The 7,500-nt window shown below is 35.3% G+C and overlaps 1 protein-coding gene across 2 annotated transcripts in view; it reads right to left on the reverse strand.

The window, feature by feature from the left end:
* Rap1a (RAP1A, member of RAS oncogene family) overlaps positions 1-7,500 on the reverse strand; it is an 80,050-nt gene that overhangs the window by 65,668 nt on the left and 6,882 nt on the right. The window lies entirely within an intron of this gene.

Raw genomic sequence — 7,500 nt, forward strand, 5'->3', positions numbered from 1 at the left:
TATAAAGTACATAAAGTAAAATGATTAAAGAAGGAAATTAAAATGCTATTAATTCCATTATTGAAGATAATAATTTAGGTCCTTTAGGTGTTGCCTTAGCCCTGTATCCTATAATACTAAAAAGATATTTGCAAAATATAGTAGTGAAAACCATACAAACACTGGTAATCTTTTTTACCTTAATAAAAAAGTAATTTAAGATTGATTTTCGGGGCTAGGAAGATAACTTGACAGTCTAAGCATCTGCCTGGCAAGCATAAGGACCCAGGTTTGATGTCCGGTACTGCACCAGAACTCCAGGCACACTGTGCCGACTACTGAAACCAAGCATGGTTGTGCATGCCTATAATCCCAGCACTGGGGAGGCTGAGAGAGTAAGATTATTATGAGTCCAAGACACGTAGCGAGACCTTGTACAAAATATAAATAGACAGATTTTCTATGCAACATTTTGGTGTGCAGAATTTTAGAAGTTTTTCTGTTGTTTTTGAAACAGGATCCATATAGTTGAGGCTGGCCTTTAACTCACTACTGGCCTCCAAATGGCCATCTTCCTGCCTCAGCCTCTCCTCCTGAGTGCTAGGATTACAGGTGTGTACCAACATACATGGTTAAGACAACCATAGTATTATATTGTGAAAATTAACCACATGGTCAGAGGGGATGTTGGTTCTTTATATAAAGAGCACTTTCTTTTACAAGTATTTTAATGTTCAAAAAGTCACTAATTTTTTCTAATTATCTTTGTTGCACTATTTAAGAACTTCACATGTACATATGCATGTCAACATATAAGATATTAAACACATGGTTATTGAAGTATTATAGCTGGAAAAAATCAAACTGACAATTCACTATCAGCTCAAACCAGAACACTTGAACCTAAACAGAGCTTGCTAAGAAAACCACAAAGCAATGATCCTTTATATCCATTCTCTAAAGCCTATTACTGCGCGTGCACACACACACACACACACACACGCAAGCAGATGGCACTGAGTGGTGACACGATCTCAAGCTTGCTCTATTCATAACAGTAGCCCAACCGAAAGCATAATGGGAACAGACTGACATCATCTAAAACCTTCCTTACACAAGGCTTCAACTGCAGACTTAGACATATTCCTGAATTATACTGCCGTATGCCAATGTAACATTACAACTTTAACATTAGAAGGAAATATTAGTCAGAAGCTACTAAGCACTTACCTAAAATTCAAAAGGAGGGTTTACAACTAGCCTTTGTCCTAAGTGTAAAATTCAGTATTTGAAAGGCACAGGACTTTAAAAAAAAAAAAAAAAAAAAAAAAAAGATAGGATTATTTGACCAATTTTGGATTACTGAAGTCCCAGACTTCATTTGAATGTAAAAGAAACACCACTAAAGTATCCTAGCATCTGAAAATCTAAACAAAAAAAAATAAAGGGAGATCTGATAACTGATTGTAAGACTCACATTCCCAAATCATTTGTCCATGGCTCTTCTTAAGTTAATATTCTTAAATAATTACATTTATAGAAGCCCTTCCACATCAGCTTTTAGAGATACATATCTATAGGGCAAATTGATACTTGTACATTACATGCAAAACAATTTTTTGCAGCATGAAAACTTCAAACTATAGTTATGTATGTCTTTATTAAGCTGACTATGATCCAAATGAAAAAGAGGACACAACACAGCAGTCTAAAAGCTGCCACACAGAAGGCTAACAAAACACTATACTAAGAATCAAAATATGGTAAGTTTTCTTTTATAGATCAAACTTTTTTAGTCTCAGACGACTCAAAGTATTATTTAAAATGTTCCTTCTTCACAGAAACAACCCTTTATTCTATATAGATTTATTGTACTTTGAACTCCAACCAACAAGACAGATTGCATTTGTCATGAAGTAGTGATCACTGTACTGCTACATTTGGTGACAGACACATCACGCAATCCTCTTTGACATTGCAGAAGGCTGTAATATCTTGTTCAAAATACTCTACACTCACCCCAAACATTAATTTATCTTCTCATTGGCTTCATTTCATCAATTTCATTTCTCCTTTTCATAAAACTAAATTTCTTTTTTTTAAATTTTTATTTTTTTAAAAACTAAATTTCTAATCCAGTCCAGTGAACATCCAATCCAGCAACTTTCATGTGTCATATAGAACCAACCCCTCCCTTTCAATTTCTTCATAGGCAACCATTCCTATAAGACACTCACTTAAAATAACTACAAACTCAAATTTAATTAGATATTAATTAACTTGACAATTAGAAATCTTACAGTCATGGAGTTTAGAGACATCAAATACATTTTGTTTTGTGGTATTAGGGATTGAAATTGTGGTACTCTACACTGAATTAGTTCCCTAGCCTTGCCTTTTCCTCCTCCTCTTCCTCCTCCTCCTCCCCCTCCCCCTCCTCTTCCTCTTCTTCTTCTTCTTCTTCTTGATATAGAATCTCATTAAATTGAGTCTAGACAGGTACCAGCAACACAGGTCCATAGTCTGAGCTACTTGGCAGGTGGAGGCAAGAGGATCACTCAAGCACAGGAATTCAAAGCCATTCTGGGAAATATACAAAGACCTCATCTCTTAAAAATATTGTTCAAGGGCTGGCCAAATAGCTCAGCAGATAAAAGTGCCTGCAAGCAGGCGCAGGGGGCAGGGGTTCGATCCCCAGGCCTGCTACGCCGGCTCCACACCCGGAGCACACTGAGATGGCGATTGAGACTGGGCTGGGTGTGGTGGCACACACCTGTAATTCCAGCTCTTGGGAGACTATAAACAGGTGGATCACTACGAGTCTCAATCTAGTGATGAGACCCTGAACACCTTGTAGACCCTTCCCTAAAATACAAAAAAATAAAAAGAAAGAAAAATATTGTTCAAAAATTAAGTGAACCGTCTTATTTTATAACAGTACACCATGAACTGCCAGTTACTTAATCTAATAATTTGCTTTCCTTGTCAAGATGTGAACAAGCTGCTAAGAATCTAAGACATAAGACAGGTCATCATAGTGACAGAACCATAATGTTCAAAACCAGGGAAGATTTTCACAGCTACAAGTTAGGGATGCGGGGCCCTCTACAAGAATGACTGTAGTTCTAATATCTGACAACAAACGAATATCCTCAAAGCTCTTCAAAATGAACAACTATAATTTTATAGTTTATATTGTTAAATCACTACTTTCACTGAATCTTTTTTTTTTTTTTTAATGTATTTGGTATAGTGTCTCACTACACAGCTTAGGTTTACAGTGAGCCTCCTGTTTAAGCCTCCCCAGCACTGGGATTATAAGCATGCACCACCATGTCCAGACTCAGTGGCCAGCTCAGTGCACCCGGGGCAGGGGTGGTGTGGCATTTGGTTACCACCTGGTCCCTGCACTTGCCAGGTAGGCACTTAGTCAGCTGAGCTATCTTGCAGGCCCTCTGAGATCCTATTTATTTGTTTATTTATGTATTTCTAGGGAAGGGTCTACAGGTTGTTCAGGGTCTTACTTCTAGACTGGACTCGTAGCAATCCACCTGTTTACAGCCTTCCAAGAGCTGGGATTACAGATGTGTGCCACTACACCCAGTCTCAATTGCTGTCTCCGTGCACCCTGGGGGCGGGGCTGGAACAGCAGGCCCAGGGATTGAACCCCAGGCCGCTGTAAGAAACAGTCAACTCACCAGATCTGAGCTTTTGCAGTGTCGCATAACAAAAACAGTATCCTTAAAAAGCAGCAAACATACATATAATCCCTAATCCTATGTTCTATATTCGCTTACGAATAAAAGTATTTTAAAAAATACTTTCAAGGACACTTTTAAAGGGAATAAATTTAATCAAACATGAAGGACTTCATTTCTAAATTTAGACAATCTTTGAAAAAATATAACTCACTGGTTGAGAGAATACAAATATCTGTATTTTTATTGTAGTTTTTTAAAAACAAATTGTTTCTTTCGTCAACAGGAAGAGAATGAGCAGGTAATTCACAGCTCACATGAGCTTACTTATTAGTCAAAAAGAAAATATTGATATCAATCTTCAGGCCATTTGCTTGTGTATTATTCAGTCAAGAGGAAAGAATGAGTACAGTCAGAATCAGGTTATTAGAATGTTTAAAAATGGCACCTACGAACTCCTTTTTAAGTCAGGAAAATTAAAGGAGGAGTGAGAATAGGAATACTAAAAGTAGTATTTTATTTAGAGATCACACACTCAATTTTGGTTTTTGTTGCTCTGTAATTCACTGCCTTCGAAATTCTAAACTGCTTAACAAGAAGCCTGTATTTCACTTATCATCTCTCTTCACTTAACTGTTTTTAAAGTCAAGCAGCACCTGTGAATGCTACAAAAACCACATGCAAAAGAATTCTACCTTACAGTAGAATTTTAAAATAGTATCTCCATAAATACAAGTCTAAATGTAAAGATTTATTGTTAAATAATTCAAATACACAAATGAAAAAATTTCTACAGCAGACTGCCTATGTGGAATTTAAAAAAATATAAATATATCCTGCTCACTGGTGTTATGTTTTTTGCCATTCAATTTAAAAACAGGTAGTAACACGCACAGTGTTCTGAGTCCCACCTTTTCTCAAAAATGACCAAGCTCCAAGTGGGCTAGACCTTAACAGTCACACTGTTTCTTTTGACCTTCACCTCCAAACCAGACACTCAAATCTTCCCAACAGTGGCTCTGAGCAGCTTCCCCCAAACCTCCTTTTCTGTTTTCCATCAAACCCTCAGATTTTATATACCTATATTAAGTTAAACCAGTCTCCCTATCTTGGTTTATCTTTCATCAATTTACCTGACAGCCAGATTCAAAGTTTTATGAATAAATGCTCTTGTAAGTAAATTTCTTCGTATAAAAACTTACTGTTCCCTGAAGAAAGCCTAAACTTTCAACTCAATATTTAATGACTCACAGAGTCTAGCTCCAAAGTCCACCTGGGATGGCCTCGCCTCCATATTTTCTAAGTATACTAAAGCATGGGTTGCCTGTCAAGTCAATCTCCTGTCCTTGACACTCTACTGTACTTTCTTGCTAAACTGGCATATGTCATTCCTACCACAAAGGATGTCCACCACTTTTTCTCCACATGCCATTGAGCACCACTGACCATTCACATCACTGTATTTATTTGTGTAAGTAAGGATATAAAAATGAGGTATTTCCTCCCTCCTGGAGACTGACAGAAAAAAAAAAAAATTAACAGAAACAACTAGCTTTTATTAAATAGTGACGAAGTTCAACGCATTATTTCTAACTCAATAATCCTATACAGTAAGAAGTATTCTTTTAAATATAAGAAACACTAAATCATATAGGTGGCAAGTTGCCTCATATCAAGTAGTGAAACAAGGGTTTGAAGCCAGGCTTAACTCTAGAGCTATTTCTAAATCCTGTTTTAAAATCTGATCCATGTGCATATCCTCCTTATCTACTGAAACAGTTTCATTTTAAATGATATATTATATGCTATAATGAAAGCTTTTTCATCTTTGTCATTTAGAAAAAAAAATTTTTAATTCTGTATTGTTCAAAAAATTAATTTTCAAATTGCAACTTTAATAATTTTTTGTCATAGATTACTTTTATCTAAAGTATTTTTTGTTTGATTCTTTTTTTTTTTGGAACTGAGGATTGAACTCAGGCGCTTGTGCTTGCCAGGGAAGCACTTATTCCACTGAGCCATCTCCCCGGCCCGTAAAATATTTTTTAAAGAAACTTATTCCATCATTTTAGAGTAGCTACAAATTACTATTAAACATTATGATTTTACAGATTAATAACATAATTGTTATTACAACTCAAGAATGTAACATAATCTATCGAATTGGCAAAGATTGGAAAAACTGATCTATTCAATGCCACTGAAGGTGCAGTGAGACACAGTCTTACACAGGGTAATTATCCTCTGATCCAGTTATCCCACTCCTGGTAATCTATCCTAAAGAAGAAGGGAAAAGATGTAATCAAAGATAAATGCACAAAAATGTTTGTGCCAATGTTATTTAAAATTGTAATTGTATAAAGAAGCTCAAACTCTCACACTAGAACACCAACATCACATTGAGGAAAAATAAGAGTAATATCTAAATAGTATATAGAAAAGCATAGGGGCCAGGGAGATGGCTCAATAGAATAAGCGCTTCCCTGGCAAGCGCAAGGACCTGAGTTCAATCCCTGGTTCCACCAAATCAATCAATCAATCAATCAATCAATCAATCTATCTATCTATCTATTCTTTCAAAACTAAGAAAGTACATGCAAGAAAAGAACTGGAAAATATATATGAACACATTAATAGTAATTTTCTCTCTATGATAGGATTATGGGTGATTCTCAATTTCTTTACATTTAATGTTTTTATTTCAAAATTTGCCACAGTGTAACATGAGTTACTTCAAAATGGCAAAAAAGAAAAAAGAAAAGAAAAGTTTTATGGAGAATAAAACTTCTTTGATAACCACACAGCAATAAGTGGCTGAGTTTGGATTCACACATAATTTAAAAGATACTTCTAAAAACCTGAAGGTGATGCTTCTACTAGGAGTACAAGAAAGCAATCTGAAAATTACCATCAGCATAAAAATTCTAATAGAATAGAATAAAATCAAGTAAAGTGGAACTGAATATGATATGATCTGCAAACCACCCTGGGTATCACAGATAAGGTATTATGTTATAAAACTTATGTTTTAAACAAATACTTCAAAATTATGTCAACAAAGACAAAACGCTGAAGCAGTTATAGTTGCTGAAATGTCCCGAGTATAACAAGGATATATTACTTAGAACAGGAATTAATTTTCCAGTGCAAAAACTTCAGACTTGTTTTGTTTCCATCTCCTGTTATGTTCATGTTTTCATTTAGGTTGTATAAAGAATGTCATCTAAAACTCAGTATTTGAGAAAGCATACCAGACTCACTAACAGTCAATGAACCAAAAAACAAGCTTCACAGGTAAACAAATCGCTTTGTGTCTACTAAAAATGTCCAATTAACCCTAACTGAAAACATGCAAAATGGCAGAAAAGCTACATTTATTTTGCAACCTAAATATACTATTTTTGCATTAATAAGTATATCAGTTGGGTAAGGGCTTTAAAATACAACTGGCAAGCTACCAACATTCACAAAAACATTGACGTATTTCATCTACTCACACATTTCTGTACTAACAAGTAGTTAACATTAGTGGCACAGGATGATTTTAATCATGTGGGAAAAAATGAACAAAATGTTTTACAAAACAACCTCTGACATTAAGTATAAAATTAACACTGCTAGCTGAACAAGAAAACCCTCAGATAATATAATGTGTGTAATACAATATCTATCTATCTATCTATCTATGCAAAATAAAAAGTATTGGACTGGAATAACCTGCAAGAAAGCAAACAAAAAACAGTTCGGGTGATGCTACAGAGTGGACTCAAAGTCTTGTGCATATTAAGTATACATTTCACCACTGAACCACACCCCCAGCCTA

Source organism: Octodon degus, unplaced genomic scaffold (assembly GCF_000260255.1).
Source record: "Octodon degus isolate 3935 unplaced genomic scaffold, OctDeg1.0 scaffold00140, whole genome shotgun sequence".
Taxonomy (NCBI): domain Eukaryota; kingdom Metazoa; phylum Chordata; class Mammalia; order Rodentia; family Octodontidae; genus Octodon; species Octodon degus.